The sequence below is a fragment of the Triticum urartu genome, chromosome 1A (genome assembly GCF_056163025.1).
Source record: "Triticum urartu cultivar PI428250 chromosome 1A, HENAU_Tu73, whole genome shotgun sequence".
NCBI classification, from domain to species: domain Eukaryota; kingdom Viridiplantae; phylum Streptophyta; class Magnoliopsida; order Poales; family Poaceae; genus Triticum; species Triticum urartu.
The window spans coordinates 242710338-242731129 of record NC_141873.1 but is presented as its reverse complement, the minus strand read 5'-3'; the positions used below and the strand labels follow the sequence as shown (position 1 = coordinate 242731129).

The 20792-nt window shown below is 42.0% G+C and overlaps 1 long non-coding RNA gene across 3 annotated transcripts; it reads left to right on the top strand.

Moving 5' to 3' along the window:
* The first annotated feature begins 9615 nt into the window (after nt 1-9615).
* LOC125554941 (uncharacterized) lies at nt 9616-16975 on the top strand. Of its 3 annotated transcripts, XR_015600283.1 has the most exons (5): nt 9629-10360; nt 10459-10577; nt 10944-11120; nt 11281-11585; nt 16642-16975. It is a non-coding gene; the product is annotated as an uncharacterized LOC125554941 (long non-coding RNA). The 3 variants fall into 3 exon arrangements; XR_015600282.1 differs by having other exon boundaries at nt 9616-10360; nt 10944-11585; nt 16621-16975; XR_007304474.2 differs by having other exon boundaries at nt 9627-10360; nt 10944-11585.
* Nucleotides 16976-20792: the final 3817 nt, after the last annotated feature.

Sequence of the window (20792 nt, the reverse complement as noted above, 5' to 3'; positions counted from 1 at the left end):
GCCTGGCTTACAATTTGGCCTTTTTATTTTCTAGCGCACAACATTTTGCAGTCAATTTATTTTTTATTTCCAGCTTTTTTTCCAACTCCAGTTATAGATGGGTCCCAAATGTCAGATTTTTCACAGCTTATTAATAAGCAATACATATGTATATATCAAACAGACAGAAGAGAGAAAGCATATGAAAATCTTCAAATAACAGCTAAAATAAGTTTATTACAATATGCTATACAGAACAGAACACGTGAAACTACATACACTCATTCACATCACACAACCAGTTTCCATACACTCATTCACATCACATCAACCAGTTTAACCATCGAATCTTGTATACCCAGGAACTTCCGCTTATGTGCAGACCTACAGGAAGGGCATCTCTCCAGCATCATCTCTCTCCAGCATTCACTGCTTTGCACTTGGCTTCACGTCTTCACACTCAGAAAAATTAGGACTGGAGCTCCTGTAAAAGAGTGAACATAAAGGAAAAAAATTATGCTTGGAGCTCCTGAAAAAGAGTGAACGCATAAAGGAAAACAAGTAAGAAAACTATACAGGAAAACAAGTAGAGTGTATTGAGCATATATATGTTGTCCCCGGAAGGCGATGAAACCAGATTATCATAAGTCATGGTTTAAACATCAAACCAGATTTACAAGTGAGCATGGCTAGAGTTCACAGAAACGATCCAAATCCAAAACTTAGGGGTGGCTGGGAGAACAGAGAGGGGACGCACCGCTCTAGCAGAGGGCGGCGCCGACGACTGAGTCGTTGTCAATGCTTCTGGTGCGCTCCAGTCGCCTACATGTCAGGAGTTTTGTGACTCGTGAAGATACATCTATGCACCAAAGCAGCAGTTCATTTACCAAAAGAAAATAACAATTCAAGCATCATGGTACCAACACCAATTTATCGACAGCTCAACACCAAAAAAGTAAGTTAAATTGAAAATGCCATACTCTGACCATTTCATCCTTAATACACATAATGTGTTGTGCACTCTACACATAACAAGCAGGCTACTAGAAATTACTACAAGGAGAACACACCTCATATACAGAATTCACACTTGACAATTACAATAGGCACTGCACATATATGGAGAGGTGTTTAAAAATAAAACTCAGGATTTAGGCATGCACTGGGCATGTATGGATACTAATTTCTCAACTACACGAGGGTAGCCAGTTCGCTGTCACATACAGAAAAGCATGATTCAGATCAACACCATAACAGAGATTGCTAAACCTCAACAGTGGCGTACTTATATACAAACAGAGATGATAGCGACACCGTACTACTACTGCTTGAAAGATTGGCAGTGAGGCTTACCCATTGGCGAAATAGTCAGATGAGGACACCTCATTGTACTTCATGAGCATGCCTGGGGGCTAAACAGGAATATCAAAGCAATTGCATCCAGATTCTATCTTCTGCAAATCACAATAAACTCCAGTCACATTGTGTAGTATCAAATATAAGCAACAATGCAACAGCTAAAACCACTACCTTACTAATTTGTAGAAAACCTCATGATGTAATATAAACATCCAGATACAAACATGTATATAACTGCATATTGATGGATCCTGAAATAAATAGTCCATATACACCAATAGACATCCATATACAAGCATGCATGTAACAGCAGAATATCTGCATATTGATGAATCATGCAAGAAATAGTCCATCTACACCTAAATTAGTAGTACTTGATAAAAAGGTATGCTAATAAGCTAGTTCTTAGATCCAAAACACACAGGGATATGATCCACACATGCATCGATCCTCATCGGACAGACCACAAAAAAAACATTTCGATTCACAAGCTTCTGTCATGTATAAGACATCCAGATAAAAAACATGTAAACAACTGTATATCGATAAAATTGTGAAAGAAACAGTCCATCTACATCTCAACTAATACTAGTATTTGATGAAAAGTAAGCTAATAAGCTAGTGTTGTTCCCTCGGTCCAAACACACAAAGATATGACCTACATGTGCATCAATCCCCATCAAACAGACCACAACAGAAAAACATTGCATTTCACAAACTTCTGTCATGCATAAGACATCCAGATACAAACTTGCATATAAGAGCAGCATATATAGATGAATCATGAAAGAAATAGTCTATCTACTCTCGATGGACACACTGCACAAGTCCATATACTTTAGGCATGTTATATATTGCGACTACACTTGGAATTCTATAACATAAATCCTAGTCATTCTCAAGGCGCAGGACAAAATGCAACACACATGCTAGAGTAAAATCACACAAAGCAAAGCAACAACCTTAAACAAACATCATCAGCGATAGTGCAGCAGATGCTAACTTTAGATGCTGCTCGGGTACATGAACACTCTGACCTTGCGCCCATGCACACAACGCAAAGCAACAAACAGCCTCAGCAAAAAAGCACCATCAAGAAAACTAAGGGTGGGCAGGCACTGACCATGGACTCGGCGGGGAGGTTGGACTTGAACTGGGCGCGGACGACGCCAGAGTTGTCGTGCGGGCGGGTGATCTTGCCCCAGAGGCAGCGGTAGTGGGTGCCGTCCCTCTGTGAACGAATATAAGACATTTTAGAACATCAGTGCTAACCAGGAAACACTAGTAATCAATTAGGAGGCACAAATAAAACATTTTAAGATAAGATATCAAAGTGGTTCATAGTTCTATTCGATGGCGAGAAACATTGAATCTAACTAGTACTCACAACTAATTCCTAAATACAACAGAGTCTACTGTCCAGCGACTACAAGTAGCTTCTGTGCGTCTAGAGGACTTGGCAGAAAAATACAAGAAGTAGCACTCGCGGCCGGGAAATTGGGTCGACAACGCAGAGGAACGTGCAGTTCCATCCATCGACTACAAGTACTAGTACCAGTAGTAGTACTAAAATTAGTGACAAGAGCATCTAGGACACGCCATCTAACAGAGACATAAAATGTATCCTTCAGCGTATTGCTTCTGAGTTCTGACATTGCTAGAACTAATAGCCAGGCATGCTAAAGGATATCATCACAGATCAAAGGTGCATTTCTCTGTCAGAAGCGATTAAAAACCCTGGGAACATGACTAGTATGCAAATATGATATGTACAAACACGGAGTAGCAATTCCCACTCATGTACTACATGATTTTTCTTGTTACCAACGGGGACTACATATACTGGTGCCAAAAAGGTACAACAATTTAACGTGAGAAGGCGACACTGAATTTCAATATGCTAAATATAACACATGGATTGTGGTCTGCCATCAGAAGCAGCTTAGCACCCACTGCCTGGGGAACATTCGACATTCCGAAATAAACAGATGGAATACATAAGCAGCAAACTGCAACCACACTATCATAAACTACATTGGCACTCGGGATCTAAAAGCAGAACCCTGGACACAAACCCCTGTCTGATTCCCCGGCTCAGCCACTAAAATTGTGGGGGTTTGGGGTGGTTAGCACGAATGCGCAGTGCAGTTGGTCCTCCCTGTCGACATTGAACAGCAACCCAGGTTTTCCCCAATTTCAACCACTGCAATTGGGGGAAGGAAGAACTAGTAGCATGAATGCGCACTGTTGCTGCGCCCAATCAGCAGCAATTCAACCACCCTAAGAAAAGCTACCACCACCAAGTACGAACTACGCGCGGTTTCGAGCTCGCAAACCAAACGGACTCCTAGGAGAGCGCGCCAGAGACCGGCACCTGTCCCTAGCCCCCGTCGCATCTGCATGAAGCTCTGGAGCAGTTACTGCCACCGAATCGAGAAGAGAAGCAAGATACAGTAGCTATGGGGGAGCGTCCTCCTCACCTTCTTCTCGCAGGGGAACGGCTGCTCCCAGTAGATCCGCGGCCACGGGACCTCCCGCCCCTTCCATGGCCTCGAAGATGGAGGAGCGTGGCGGAGGCGGGGGCCTTCCTCTATCCTCCTGAGAGGCAGGGGCGGCGTCGGTGCCCGGAGAATACGAGGAAGAGGGGCGGTGGCGGGAGGTGAGGACGGGTCCTGCGGTGATGGGGTAAGGGAGGTCGCCGGTGGGGGTGGGGGTGGGTGTCGGCGGCGGGATTGGAGATGAATCGAGGGTGGGGAGGGCGCGGATCCGGAAGCAACGCGGCGGATCTGGCTGCCGCCTCCGCCTGACCTGCTGCTGCTCGACCGGGGAGAGAAGGTGAGGATGGGGTTTCACGGCGGCGGTGTGGGGGGAGGGCGTAGGCCGGCGGCAGCGGCGGCGATGTGGGTGGGAAGAAGGCGTGGTGGAGGTGGGTGGCGGCTGCGCGAGGGGAGGGGAGGGGAGAGGTAGATTGCTAGGGTTAGCTGTGCGAGAGAGAGAGAGAGGGGGGTTTTTTGTGTGAGGGAGAGAGCGGAGGGGTGGATGGACATGGATGGATGGACAGATGTTTGCCATGTCATTGATCCATGCCATAGCTGGTTCCACCAATCAGAATTAAGCTTTTTTGTTTTTTCTCTTATAGTTTGTACCCTCTTATTCAGGCAAACATTTAACCAATATTTTGTACATGCGTGTATTTAGGGATGACAAACAATGTTGATTTGGGAGGTTTTCATTTTCTTTGCTCAAAAGAACCATTTTCCATTTTCTGAGTGACCAAAATGTGTTTTTTTGTGAAGGAACTACCATACATTTGTTGCAAAATGGCACAAAATCATTTTTCTAAAATACTAGGTCATATTTAATGCACAATTGATAAAATGGTTGGGTGTCAAAAGCTTTGATCCACCTCTGGTGAAAAAGACAAATTCCCGCCGGTTCAGCAGGAAGCGGGTCAAATTTGAACTGCGGCTGCCTCATAGTTTGCTTTTTATTTTTTCCAAAAATCATTTCTAGGTACATAAGTATCTATTTAATCAGAAAAACACCAAAAAAAATTCCAAGATTCAACCACTAGCTAGGAAAGGTCATTCCCGTCGTTTTGACCGTATTTTGAAACGGGCATAAAAAATTCAAAAAAAATCAAAAAATTGGGAAACTTTCGCATTGTGTCATTATATGTGGCCAAGTTACCAGGAAAAATAACAAACTTGTAATAAGGCAATTATTTTAAAAAAGTGTTCTCAGAAACGAGCTATCATGCGTGAAGATTCATGGCTTTCAAGCCAAATGATCAATCTTATGGCCACATTCATGGCATAGTTTGTTCAAATGATCTCATATTGTGCACAAGGGTGCATATTGGAATGGTAAACAATGTTGCCTAAGGAAGTTTTCATTTTCTTTGGACGAAAAAACCATTTTCCATTTTTCGAGTGCCCAAAAGGAGGTTTTTTTTGTGAAGGACCTCCCAAATAATTGTTGCAAAATTGGACCAAATCATTTTTCTAAAATACTAGGCCATATTTAATGCACAATTGACAAAGTGGTTGGGTGTAAAAAGTTTTGATCCACCTCTGGTGAAAAAGACAAATTTCCGCCGATTCAGTTGGAAGCGGGTCAAATTTGAACTGCAGCTGTCTCATAGTTTGCTATTTATTTTTTCCAAAAATCATTTCTAGGTACATAAGTATCTATTTAATTAGAGAAACACCAATAAAATTCTAAGATTCAACCACTAGCTAGGAACGGTCATTCCAGCAGTTTTGACCGCATTTTGAAACGGGCATAAAAAATTCAAAAAAAAATCAAAAAATTGGGAAACCTTCGCATTGTGTCATCATATGTGGCCAAGTTCCCAGGAAAAATAACAAACTTGTAATGCGGCAATTATTATAAAAAAGTGTTCTCAGAAACGAGCTATCACGTGTGGAGATCAATGACTTTCAAGTCAAATGATCAATCTTATGGCCACATTTGTGGCATAGTTTGTTTAGATGATCTCATATTGTGCACAAGGGTGCGTCTTGGAATTCCAAACAATGTTGCCTAAGGAAGTTTTCATTTTCTTTGCACGAAAAATTCATTTTCCATTTTTCCGAGTGCCCAAAATGAGTTTTTTTGTGAAGGACCTACCATATATTTGTTGCAAAATTGTACCTAATAAATTTTATAAAATACTAGGACATATTTAATGCACAATTGACAAAATGGTTGGGTGTCAAAAGTTTTGATCCACCTCTGGTGAAAAAGACAAATTCCCGCCGATTCAGTAGGAAGCGGGTCAAATTTGAACTACAGCTGCATCATAGTTTGCTATTTATTTTTTCCAAAAATCATTTCTAGTTACATAAGTACCTATTTAATCATAAATACATGGTTTGGTGGAGATATGTCGAGGTTTGGGCGGTGGCCAAGGCCCCCAACTCTAGAGCGCGTAAACTCGCATGCCCGCCGCATGGTCACCACGTGGCCGTGGCGTTTCCATGTGTTCTGGGCGGCCTAGGAATGTCTAGTGGGTTGGGCACTCCCCAGGTAGGTGCTAGGAAGAAAATCACAACATAAGATTTGCACGAGGAGACCGATCGATGCTCAAACATGAATAAGCAGCCAAGTGTTTGATTAGCGATACGGGAAATGCACATGGCCAATGGGCGTGAGTTTTGGCCGAGGATGATCGTCTACTAAGGAGAATGTATTCACAAATTTTCAGCTCAAAAGGAGGATCCTAGGTGGTACTTGCTTTGCAAAGTACCACACTGGACAAAAATATGAATGTTGAAACTGGGCTCAAAATAATAAATGGATTGAGCTGAAATTTGGTGGAGGATGGTTATTTTGGCATAGGAAAGCATTGTAGAAAATTGATATCATTTTGACATGCCAAAGTAGTACTTCCTTCACAATGCTCTTCTATGGACAAAAACTTGGGAAAACTAGTGAGAGAAATTGGAATAATGAAATGAGCTAAAAATTGGTGTAGGTAAGTTACATAGGTATGGTCATGCGCTGGTAAATTTTCAGATCATTTGGGTAAGCCTAGCTAGTACTTACTTCACAAAGCTTCTCTCGAGGTAGAAACTTTGGAAATTTCCTGAGAAAGATTTACTAGGAAAATTGATCTGAATATTATCATGTGGCAATGATTTGGGTATGGAAGAGTGCCCGAAAAGTTTGAGGGTAATAGGAGGAGTCTATATAACACTTGCTTTGCAACGTGCCAATTTGGCCATAAAATATAAATTGAACCTGGGCTCACATAGATGATTTGACTGAGCTGCAATTTGGAGGAGGGTGATAATTTGGGCATATGAAGGAACTGTATAAATTTCATGTCATTTAGAGATATACAAAAGGTACTTCCTTCACAATGCTTCTAGGTGGACAAAAACTTTGGAAATTTGCCGAGGAAGATTTGCTAGGCAAATGGAGCTGAATTTTGTCATGCGGTAATGATTTGGATAGGAAAGAGTGCCCAAAAATTCCGAGGGTAATCAAGAATATATAAATAGCACTTCCTTCATAAGGTGTTGTTGTGAACAGAATAGGAAAATGAATATTGTTGAATTAGTTTTGAACTAGGCAAGGAAGGATTTTTACATATTTGATGAAGATATGCCCCAAAAAATTTATGAGATTTTTTTGGGAATTTTGGGAATGATAGAAATATAGGTTGCTTCACAACCTAGGGCAAAAACTGCCACATGGACATGACACAGGCAAAACTGATGAGATGGCGCCTAGTCATCACAACCCACCACAATCTACAAGGCTATGACCATCTATATTGGTCATTAACAACTAGAAATAAGGTAGCGGACTAGCACTGTTTGCTTTGTGACCATTTCGTGTAAGGAAATTACGACCTTTCTGACCAAAATGGTCGCAATGGTTTAGGGTTTGGAGCCCCCTGAACAGATTTTGACCAATTGATCTAAAATGGTCATAAATTTATGACCAATTCTTCGAGGGTCACTGACAGAAGGTCATAAGTTGACATATTTCTTGTACTGGAGCTCTTCTGTTTCGCGTAACAGAATATTATTCTATTCCCCTACTTAAACTAACGGTTGCACGCGGTTGTACTGATGATTTTCATCTCGTCGAACTGACCGTCCTCTCTAGCTAAAAAAATTGCGATTTTTTTTCGTCGGACTGGGGCATGTAATATATCGTTGGAAATCTCTTGACAGCTACATTACAAGTCATATAGGAATTTTTTGCAAAATCATCATGGGTTAAGAGCAGTTTTGGGAAAACCATTTTTTTTTTCAAAACCGAAAACGCGAATCGTATTTTGGACTTAATTTTTGAATGGTTTGTTGGAATTGAGCAAATAAGATGGCATTAAAGCCGGTGAAAATCTGCTTCTTCCATATATCTATTGTTTTTTTTCAAATTCTATATGATTTAAAAGTAATTTGAAAAATGGTGAAATTCTGGGCGAAACGTATTCTCGCGTTTTTTGCAAACTATTTGTGGATTGACTCAAATGATACGGCATTGGATAGCTATGGAAAATGCACAACTTTTTCGTATATAAATATTTTTCTAACTCCTTACGGTTTAAACTCGAATTCAAATACGGTCAAATTTGATTTGGAACGTGATTTTTTTAAGTTTATCGAAATGTGGCAAATAATATACCATTGAAAAGATATAAAAAATGTGAAACTTAGTCATGTTGAATTTTTTCTCAAATTCTCAACCGTTGGAGAGTAATTTTGAATACGGTGAGACCCATCGTGTTCTTTTTCCAGTCAAAATATAGAGTACTCGTGCTGATCTATGTTTGTGTTTGTACTGAGGTATTTTTCATAGTAGTCTTGAGTGGTTCCGAAAAAAGAATACTTGAACAGATGTCTGTATGGTTTTGTTCTGAGCGTGTTTTCATATACTAGACTTTACTCTGTATTTTCGGTATAATTTTCCTCGTAAATTCTCCATGTTATCATCATGCCCGCACTTGCATAGTTTATACCGTTGAACTGAATGATATTTTTAATAAAACAAAAATGTTTTGTGTTTTCTTTTGAACTCAACATTGTTTTGTGATGATATTCTGGACTTCTCTCATTTTACCACTTGAACTTTTATCATTTCGAATTTCTATGGTTTTTTGTTTGAGCTTTTTTCCAAACTTATCTAGGACGTCGTGTTCAACTTTTTTATGTACTTATATGCTAGTAATAATAGAAAATTTCCCATACAATTTTTGTCCATTCATGGTCATCAACCAAAATAGACAGGAGAGATGACTATCAAACTGATCATTGTTTTCGACCGAACTATTGTGTTCTTCTTTTCCAAGAACTGATCATGTAATACATATCGAATGGCCACACATGTATGATATAATGGAACATAGGGCCTGAAAAGTGTAATGCCAGTACATCTATAAAGCTCCATAAGATCACATGAAGCCTCTGCCAAATGAAATATACAAAATACTGCCAAAACTTCACACTTTTGCATGAAGGGCATACTTCCGGACATGCTCGACGACACCCATTGAAATTGCTCAATTCACAGGTGGGAGCAAGCAGCAAATTTGAAGTATGCAAATTCGAAAGCTCATAAAGTAAAAGATGCCATCTTGGGTTTTCCACAAAAACAATAGGAGTGCATCTGCATAGTTATTCATCTCCATATCAATAATACTTGGCCACCAAAAACCCGACAAATGTTTTTATCTAAAAACACACAACACATCCTATATACTTAAGAAGTTCACCCCCACTACTTGATTTATCTCAACATACATCATAGACACATCAACATCCAATCAAACAAAGCCACGTCACACCTCATGCAGTCATTTTCTGTGAAAGAAAAAGCAAAATCTGTCTCAACACAGAAGACCAGAGAATGACCGTCTCTCCCCGTAGTTCAGGATCTTGCAATTCACAACCCATCAGCCCTCCTTTAGTTTTCCCCTATCTATGTTAGCTCGTGGCGGCTGCGATCAATCTCTGCTTCAGGGAGCTCATCCGGCGTCACCGCGGATTCGCCTCGTCTCTGGGCCTCATCAGGATTCCCCACTGCTGCCTGCGCCATCCTCCGGCATGACAGCCGACCCGCCTCGTCTCCGCCCCTCATCGGGATTTCCATATGGTGCATGCACTGCCGACACCTGGTCCTCCTCTCCCTTCCATGTATCTGTTTCGCCCAAGGAAAACTTTCTGGAGGTCCGTACCTGGCGGTATTTCTGGCCTGGACCGACGCTCTGGTGGCGATGTTGGGCTCGGCCATGGAGTCGACGCCGCGTTTGGTAGGTTCCCATCCATATGACCAGGCTGGTAGTGATGCCAGGCAGGACCTCGGTTCACATGCACAACTTCGAGCAGCGTTGGATCCACCTCCTCCCATTGGTGCCGCCCCGGCTGATCCGTAGACGAGATAGTTTTGGTGGCGTCCTTTTGCAAGCCGACCTTTTTCATCTGGGAAGGAAGTCATGCACCTTTGTTTTGGTGATGGATTTGCGGCTAACTTCTGAATATAGCGAGCGACATCAGTGGAGTTCAAGGTTACGTACTATGTTTTCCAGTATTTGGCGTTCTATCTTCAGTATTTCTTCTCATAAAAAAGGTCGCACAAAACGTACACAGACTACTACTTCTGCAGATTTCTATGGAGGTTTCAGGGATTGTGCAATGATGCCATGCCAGTGAGTCTCTCTATCGACTGCTATGAATCTATGATGACCCATAACTACTCATCTAGAGAGAGAGAGTTAACTAAAGGTATCCAAGTGTCACCAGTTGTGCCCTGATTTCCCCTCAATATTTATACATAATGTGATTTTCTTGCAGATTTGGTACTCTGTGCATTATAGCTAATGATGTAGGACTCCCAAGTCCTTTAGTTATATACTACTCTATTTCTCATCTTGATCATGGATAATCTTGAATTGTTTCCCAAGTTATTTACAACTTACGGAGTGCGAATGTGTGTTGTGAATTCGAAACAGTACCAACCTAAAAACCATAAATCCTGCAAGAACATCTACAGTCACCTATTGCTTGATACCATTGACAAACTAGCATCTACTTAGATCAACCTCTTCCTATTCTAAGTTCTAACTATCAAGTTCCATGTATATACTGTAGGTGAGATTTAGCATTGATGCTATTGGCGATAGGGACATATGACATCTTAAGATCTCAGACCCAGGCAGGCTATACAGGTTCAAAATTTACCATTAGTCTACATTGCAAAGAACACATCTAATTCAGTGAATCTAAGTAATATTCGTCATGGTTTCACTTTCAGCCAACACCATGCAGGTGAAACACAAATGCTCTGTTCAATTTATTTTCTTTATCTATCATTTCTATATGCAAAAGGAGTATTATTTATGGTTATATTTTTCTACCGATGCTTTATGGTCAAAGTTCTTACTGATACATTATCCATTCGTGCCCTGGGCATTAATTGTTGCAACAGGATGAAGTCATGTTGATTTAGAATAAACTTCAACATATGCTCCAGTTCACAATCTGGAATCATTAGCTAAGTGCAACTACGATTCTCTGAAGAATGGTTTAGGATTGAATTGGATTTTTTTATCAATTTTTATATTAATACTATTGGGAGCAAACTTCCAGTTACAAATTTTTGCAACATGTTATCTTTATTGGTAGGCGAAGGTGTCTCTTGACTCTCTTGAGGTGGAGTATCTGGGATTATTTTGTTCGAACTATTAACTGCTTGGAAAGAAAAGTCTCCCGTGTTGTGCTACCAAAATCTTGGTATGTGCTTGCTTGCTTCTTCTATAAGATTTCTTTAGATGAACTGTGACATCAATGTATTATGAAAAAACTTTTGTTATCAATTATATCATTCTGTTTCTTGGACTAACTAATAAACTAATAGTTTTCTTACTTGCCAGCATATCCTCCTCATATATAGCGCTACAAAATCCCGCAGCAACGCGGTGCATCATCTAGTTTATGGAATGCATCAGTCCAAGCTGACATTTTCAGTTTTCAAAAGCAATCAAACTTGCTAATTAGCACTCATGTACTTACTGGGACCACACATATACTAATATTAGTATCTTATACTTACTGCGGCCTGCACTCATCTCCGTGAGCGACCGACGACAAAACAACAAGTTGTACTGTTGAGCTAGAGGTCCTCGACCCCGTGACTCCTCCAGCAGGCTCCATTATTTGCCACTGAAGTATAAGCCATGCCGTTGGAGTGAGATGCGTCCACGCGACGACAAGTTTAGAAACTGGTTCTATAGAAAAGATTTTTCATTAAATGGCCGCAACTTTCAGTGCAATTGTTCAAACATTTTAGTGCAAAAACCTACGTGCCAAAGATGTGCGTGTAGCTGGCAGCGATGTTGGTGTTTCCTTGTGGCGACGATGCTGATGACAACGACTTGTGCAGGTCAGTTTTTCGCAGGCTAGCCGGTGTAAGTTTGAACTACCAGGTGTGCTGGGATTTGGCCACTGTAGAGAAACAAGAAGTCAGAACAAACAAGAGTTATATAGGTTACATATTTTTGCCTTCAATAATGATGTGCTTCCTGGGTAGTCCAAAAGCAGCAGCCGCACAAGTTTAGTAGCCGTTCAATGTGTGCACCTACTCGATGGGAATTTACACAAACTATTTGGAATTTACACAAACTTTTAAAACATGAACTTGGTGGTCGAAATTTTAGTGTTTGAACTTTGCTACATAACCGTTTCTCAAAACCTGAATTGTTATACACTTTTTTGTCGAATTGATGAAAAAATCCCCCATGCAGCAAATTGTCATACAATAAAACCGATGAACTGAACAGTTTGAATAAGGCAAATTGAACTTTTATGTGTGCTTATTTATGAACTGATAATAAAATACACACTGAACTGATAGGACTGATAATAAAACATCAGTTCCTAATAGTTCTAATATGATCATTTGAACTTCCCGTAGAACAAACTCAAAATTCTTGACAACATGAGAAAATAGGGTGAGGAAAATGGAAGAACTATTAGTTCATAAAAAATCATGAGAAAATAGGGTGGGTAGAATAGAAAAACTAGCAGCAGGATCAACCTCAACATTTTCCACTTGTAAGATAAACATAAAATAGAAGAACTGGCACTGAATTGGTAGGATAAACCTGAAACATAGTATTTCCAGTTTGATCAGAAGCATCTATGAAACCACATTGCATGTCTAACCACAAACCAAGACTAACATGTATTGCTTGCTTAGTCTGGGACACATGGTTAGAATTTACAAAGCCACTTAATTACCTTGAGTGCACACATTATTTTTGGGGATTTCCTCAAGACTGTGCACAATAAAGCATACAAACTGAAAAGAACAGACAAGCTGAACTGAAAACCAAAATAATTGGGCTCTGGGTTCCCCATATAGCAACTAAAACTTCAGTACAACTGCACCTTTTATTGCTGCACTACTACTTAAACAAGGCAAACCAATAAAAAACTAAACTAACAAACATCTACTTAATATCATTGTGCATGTCCATGGTGGCAGTGTGCAACCGTCCAGCATGTAGCTCGTGTGCTGGATGCAAATGCCCTTAGTGGTGGTCGCAATTGCTGTTTTGCTGGATGTAAGTTCCCTATATATATGTCCCTGTATGAACATGCAGATTTCCATTTCTTTCTTTACACATAAAAAAGTCAGTGCTTTTTTGTAGAATGAACACCTACTGTTTTTACCAATTGAATTATTAAAGCAATGAAAAGTGAATTTTTTTTGACGAAAAGATGGCCATAGGGCCATATTCCATTGATTAATCAGAAGGAGAAATACAAATTGCAGTAGAGCTATAGTTAGGGAGATCGGTGTGTTTTGGAGCTGGTTTCCAGCCGGCACGACCAGTATACAACAACAACAAGAAGATGATCTGCAGCACTCAAGGTGGCTCAAAGAGTCTGTCTAACAGGTTTATACTAGCCGCCGACCAGCTTCTCGCCTCATCCTTGATGCGTCCCATGAGCTGTGGAACAGTGCACTCGGCAGTGTTGAAGACGCGGTTGTTGCGTTCTTTCCAAAGCATCCACGAAACCAAGCAGATGGCCGATTTCCAGGTCTTCTTTTCCTCACCCTGGAGCAAGCGCAGCTGCGCGCTCCAATTGTGTTTCAGAGTTTGGCTTGGCAGTGGTGCAGCCACCATTTGCCTGAGCTGCAGGAAGGAGCCTCCAAGATTGTCAGTGATACCCATCAACAACCGCTTGGTATAGGAGCACTCTACCAACAGGTGTTTGCCCGTCTCCGGTGCAGCTAAGCAGAGTAGGCAAACTGGGTTGTGCGCAATGCCTCGAACAGCCAGGTTATCTGCTGTGAGGCACCGTCCATGGGCGGCGAGCCAGAGGAACGTCTTCGCCCGTGGCGCAGCCTTGGAAGACCAGATTAGCGTCTTGTCGTCTGATCGCAGAGCTCCTTCAAATTGGCATCGATATGCCGATTTGGCAGTGTAAGTACCGTCTGCCGTCCAACGCCAGATGACATGGTCTGCCACACTGTCGTTGAAGTTGATTCCACTGACCAACTCCGTCAGGCTGCACAACTGTCTGAGCACCAAAGAGGAAGGATTCGGCTTCAGAAGTCGCATCCACCGATTGCCAGTGACAGCCTCCCGAAGGGAGAGGCGGCGCTTGGTGCAGTGGCGCAGCAGCTCCGGCCATCGATCCAGGGGGCGCAGCCCGTTCGCCCAGTGGGAGTCCTAGAACGGTGTAAGTCTGCCATCCCCGACAACGATGGTCGTTGATGCACGAAAGAGCCTGTCGGCAGAAGGGTCCGCGGGCAAGGGCAGAGTATGCCATGGCCTAGTAGGATCCGTCCAGTGATACCATTGCCAGCGGCAGCGCAGAGCTCTCCCTTGCTTCTAAATGTCCGGGATGCCAAGACCACCGAACTCGCGCGGGCAGGAGACAGCAGACCAGTTCACCAAGCATCTACTAGCCGTGGCCTCCTCATCCTGAGCCCAAAGGAAGCCACGGAGCAGCTTGTTTACCTTTTTAAGCAGCCACATTGGGGGATCCAGCACCATAAGCTGAAAGATGATCATGGCCGATAGGGTGGCACGCACGAGCTCGACACGTCCGGGCAACGCTATATGCCTGGCCTTCCACCCTCCCATGCGTTTGGCCAGCTTATCAATGGCTGGTTGCTGATCAACACGACGCAGCCTGGAGTCTGATAGCGGCATCCCGAGATAAGTTATGGGGAAAGCGGCCACCGAGAGCCGGAGTCTTGCACCAGGTTTGTGATGGTGTGGGTATCTGCACCTCCTATTGGGATGGCTGCACTCTTGCTCCAGTTGGCATGCAGTCCCGTTGCCTCACCGAACAGTCGGAGAAGTTCCATGATGGCCCAGAATTCAGTTTCTCGGGTGTTCAGGAAGAAGATGACATCGTCAGCATACAATGAAGCCCTTAGGGTGGAGCAGCCCTTGCCAAGTGGGCTGAGGACACTGGTCTGCATTGCATAGTTCACCATTGATGCCAAGGTGTCCATAGCAATGACAAACAGGAGTGGTGATAAACTTTTATTCAGTTGTTTTTACATAGAGTGGACAAACATAAAAATTATGAGTTTCTTCAAACATAACGAAAACAAGCATTTGAATTGGCTATGTACCTCCACTTAAAGAGAGCTTGGACTTGCTATTATTCATTTATATAACCGCCAATGGTAGATTGATGTCAAGCATTACAACAATCCCCCATCCACCTTTGTGCTAAAAAATTAGAGTCATCACGCATGGGGAAGCACTAGCAATAGTTCAAGCATTTTCAGGCAGAGTAAAAATACATTAATATTTCAGCAATTCAAGCTACATCCAACATTAGTAGGAATTTAAGCGAAAGAAGAGAGAGGTTAGTGAAGAGAGGAGAATAGGAGAGACCTTTGCCGGAGCATATGGAGGTTGGTAAAGGAGGCAAACTCCTGAGCTATGGTGTAGAACGACTCAACGCTGTGTCATTAAATGGCCCATGGTGGCGGCACTGAACGATGCCGTGCCATCACGCAGGGCCTGCATTGAGTCTAGTACGCAGGGCATCCTGCATGCTGTAGCTCGTCTGGCCTGGGTGGCGGCAGAGAGAACACAGTGGCCCGCGATGTGGACCTGGGTGGCCCCAAAGAGGGCTGGGGCTACGGACGAGCTCAACGGGGATTCTTGGGGCGGCGGTTTAATTAGAAACACACAGTAGAAAATTTTCCGAATGCCATCCAATCAAATTTACATGGTTCAATTAGAAACACACAGTAGCAGACATACTTGCAGTATTTTGTGTATAAAAAGCTAGTGGTTTAAATTGAAACATGGACAACGCCACCACACATTTTCTTTTAGTATATCTTCTCATTTCATCCTACAATGCATGTTTTGTGTTATAGGAAGAAAATGGAAAACATAAAGGGAATCCTAGTTACGATTGGGAATTAGATGTACTGAATAGCTTACATTAGATGAACTAAAAAAATTTAAGCGCGAGAGCCTCATGATGAACTGGATCACAGTTGGAGCTGCGAATGGTGGTGAAGCTCCCAATTGCCAATCGCCGGCAAGCTCCAGCCATGGACGCAATAGGAAGGAGATGGTGAAGTTGATGTGATCGTCACTACAGAGGAAAGAGGAGCTGAGGCCTTGTACTACTGCTCATGATGAACTGAACTAAAATTAAATTTTGAACTGAACTAAAATAGATCTTTGTTTATGCATTTAAGCAAATACTTAGAGCACATTAGTATTACATACTTGGCTTAATGCCTACTCTTCTCAGTGTTCATTTTTCTTCTCACCAGATAACCCTGACTGACTAACAGGAATAGGGGCAAGATGAGTCAGTAAGCAAGCGATGGGACCAGGGTGAGTACCTACCGGTGCTGGCGAAGAACCATGGTTGTCTTGCCAGCGAACATGCCCTCTACGATGACGTGAATCTCGCCGAGTTGGACTGCTGAGTTGGACGTCCTCGCCCCCCGTGGCTTCTCGTGTAGGTTCCACTTTTTTGCCACTGAAGCGCATGCCATGGCACTTTTACTACACACTAAACCAACAAACTGCATCATCGTAAAACAGGATATTCTTTACACTCACGAAAAAACAATATTTACTATCCATTCTATTCATACATACAGGGAAGAAAGTATTAGCTTATTTTTCTCTCAATGGGAATAGATGGTAGGAAGATTAAACTTTTTTTCTCTCTCCATCTAATAATACAGGGAAGAAACTAATTTGAGTTGTAGCAAGTAGCAAGCAAGGGCAGCTAGAATAGAGCACAAACACGCAAGTACTAGTACTGCAACTCATTGAGACATTTTTTCAAACATATAGCACGCACACTACTATGAAACAGGAAGAAGGAACTAGTTGAGCCTTTGCGTTGCATACTACTGATAGCCCGCCCATGGCTACAACAGTTTCTGTCTTGCTGCTAGACAACCACCTGGCAACATGCCACCGTCACATCCACACATGCATGTAGATAGCGGTGTGTGCAACTCACCGCGTATGCCATGGGAGGTGGTAGCTACTATCGCTATGGCGAGTATCTATGTGCCACTGCTGGACTGTGTGTCCCTGCCGGCCTGAACTGCCACCTCGCAAATGGCACGACTTGTCGGCTGATAACCCACAAGTATAGGGGATCGCAACAGCTTTCGAGGGTGGAGTATTCAACCCAAATTTATTGATTCGACACAAGGGGAGCCAAAGAATATTCTCAAGTATTAGCAGCTGAGTTGTCAATTCAACCACACCTGGAAACTTAGTATCTGCAGCAAAGTGTTTAGTAGCAAAGTAATATGATAGTGGTGGTAGCGGCAACAAAAGTAAAGATAGCAAAAATAATGTTTTTGGTATTTTGTAGTGATTGTAACAGTAGCAGCGGGAAAGTAAATAAGCGTAAACCAGTATATGGAAAACTCGTAGGCACCGGATCAGTGATGGATAATTATGCTGAATGCGGTTCATCATGTAACAGTCATAACATAGGGTGACACAGAACTAGCTCCAATTCATCAATGTAATGTAGGCATGTATTCCGTATATAGTCATACGTGCTTATGGAAAAGAACTTGCATGACATGTTTTGTCCTACCCTCCCGTGGCAGCGGGGTCCTATTGGAAACTAAGGGATATTAAGGCCTCCTTTTAATAGAGAACTGGAACAAAGCATTAGCACATAGTGAATACATGAACTCCTCAAACTATGGTCATCACCGGGAGTGGTCCCGATTATTGTCACTTCGGGGTTGCCGGATCATAACACATAGTAGGTGACTATAGACTTGCAAGATAGGATCAAGAACTCACATATATTCATGAAAACATAATAGGTTCAGATCTGAAATCATGGCACTCGGGCCCTAGTGACAAGCATTAAGCATAGCAAAGTCATAGCAACATCAATCTCAGAAGATAGTGAATACTAGGGATCAAACCCTAACAAAACTAACTCGATTACATGATAAATCTCATCCAACCAATCACCGTCTAGCAAGCCTACGATGGAATTACTCACGCACGGCGGTGAGCATCATGAAATTGGTGAAGGAGGATGGTTGATGATGACGACGGCAATGAATCCCCCTCTCCGGAGCCCCGAACGGACTCCAGATCAGCCCTCCCGAGAGGTTTTAGGGCTTGGCGGTGGCTCCGTATTGTAAAACGCGATGATTTCTTCTCTTTGATTTTTTCTCTCTGAAAGAAAATATATAGAGTTGGAGTTGGCGTCGGAGGGCATCCAGGGGGCCCACGAGGTAGGGGGCGCGCCCTAGAGGGGGGGAGGGGGTGTGCCCCCACCCTCGTGGACAGGGTGTGGGCCCCCTGGTCTTCATCTTTGGTGAGGATTTTTTATTATTTTTTATAAGATGTTCTGTGGAGTTTCAGGTCACTCCGAGAATATTTGTTTTCTGCACATAAAACAACACCATGGCAATTCTGCTGAAAACAGCGTCAGTCCGAGTTAGTTCCATTCAAATCATACAAGTTAGAGTCCAAAACAAGGGCAAAAGTGTTTGGAAAAGTAGATACGACGGAGACATATCAACTCCCCAAGTTTAAACCCTTGCTTGTCCTCAAGCAATTCAGTTGACAAACTGAAAGAAAGAAACTTTTACAAACTCTATTTGCTCTTGTTGTTGTAACTATGTCAAGCCAGCATTCAAGTTTTCAGCATAGATCATAACTAACCATATTTGCAATAATTCTCAGGTCTCATAATTACTCATATCAATAGCATAATCAACTAGCAAGTCATAATAATAAATCTCAGATGACAACACTTTCTCAAAACAATCATAATATGATATAACAAGATGGTATCTCGCTAGCCCTTTCTGAGACCGCAAAACATAAATGCAGAGCACCTTTAAAGATCAAGGACTGACTAGACATTGTAATTCATGGTAAAAGAGATCCAATCATAGTCACACCCAACATAGATTAATAGTGATGAATGCAAATGACAGCTGTGCTCTCCAGCTAGTGCTTTTTAATAAGAGGGTGATGACTCAACATAAAAGTAAATGGATAGGCCCTTCGCAGAGGGAAGCAGGGATTTGTAGAGGTGCCAGAGCTCGGTTTTGCAATAGAGATAAATTGTATTTTGAGCGGTATACTTTCATTGTCAACGTAGCAACTAAGAGATGGCGATATCTTCCATGCTAAACACATTATAGGCGGTTCCCAAACAGAATGGTAAAGTTTATACCCCCCCTCCACCAACAAGCATCAATCCATGACTTGCTCGAAACAACGAGTGTCTCCAACATACATCAGGTCCCAGGGGGAGTTTTGTTTGCAATTAATTTTGATTCAGTTTGCATAAAGCATGGGACTAGGCATCCCGGTGACCAGCCATTTTCTCGTGAGTGAGGAGCGGAGTCCACTCCTCTTGAGAATAACCCGCCTAACACGGAAGATAAGGACAGCCTTGGTTGATACATGAGCTATTCGAGCATACAAAACAGAATGTTTATTTGAAGGTTTAGAGTTTGGCACATACAAATTTACTTGGAACGGCAGGTAGATACCGCATATAGGAAGGTATGCTGGACTCATCTGGAATAACTTTGGGGTTTAAGGGATTGGATGCACAAGCAGTATTCCCGCTTAGTACAAGTGAGGGCTAGCAAAAGACTGGGAAGCGACCAACTAGAGAGTGACAACAGCCATGTACATGCATTAAAACTAATAAACATTGGATGCAAGCATGAGTAGGATATAATCCATCATGAACATAAATATCGTGAAGGCTATGTTGATTTGTTTCAACTACATGCGTGAACATGTGCCAAGTCAAGTCACTTAAAATCATTCAAAGGAGGATACCACCCCATCATACCACATCATAATAATCTCAATAGCATGTTGGCACACAAGGTAAACCATTATAACTCATAGCTAATCAAGCATGGCACAAGCAACTACAATCTCTAATTTTCATTGCAAACATGTTTATTCATAATAAGTTGAATCAAGAACGAGGGGCTCATCATATTTACAAAAACAAAAGAGGTCGAGTTCATACCAGCTTTTCTCATCTCAGTCAGTCCATCATATATCATCATAATTGCATTTCACTTGCACGACCAAACGGTGTGAATAATAATAAGAGTGTATGTGCATTGGACTAAGCTGGAATCTGCGAGCATTCAATAAACAGGAGAAGACAAGGCAATATGGGCTCTGGGTTAAATCAACAATAATGCATATAAGAGCCACTTCAACAATTTAATCATGGTCTTGTCCTACTGACCCCCAAAGGAAAGAGAAGAAATAAAACCTATTTACACGGGAAAGCTCCCAACAAGCAAAAGAAGAACGGGAAATATTTTTGGATTTTCTTTTTTTTATTACTACTACTACAGCAGAAAAGTAAACTACAACTAATTTTTTTTGTTTTTCTTAACGTTTAACAAACACACAAGAAGAAAACAGGAAAAAGAAAATAAACTAGCATGGATAT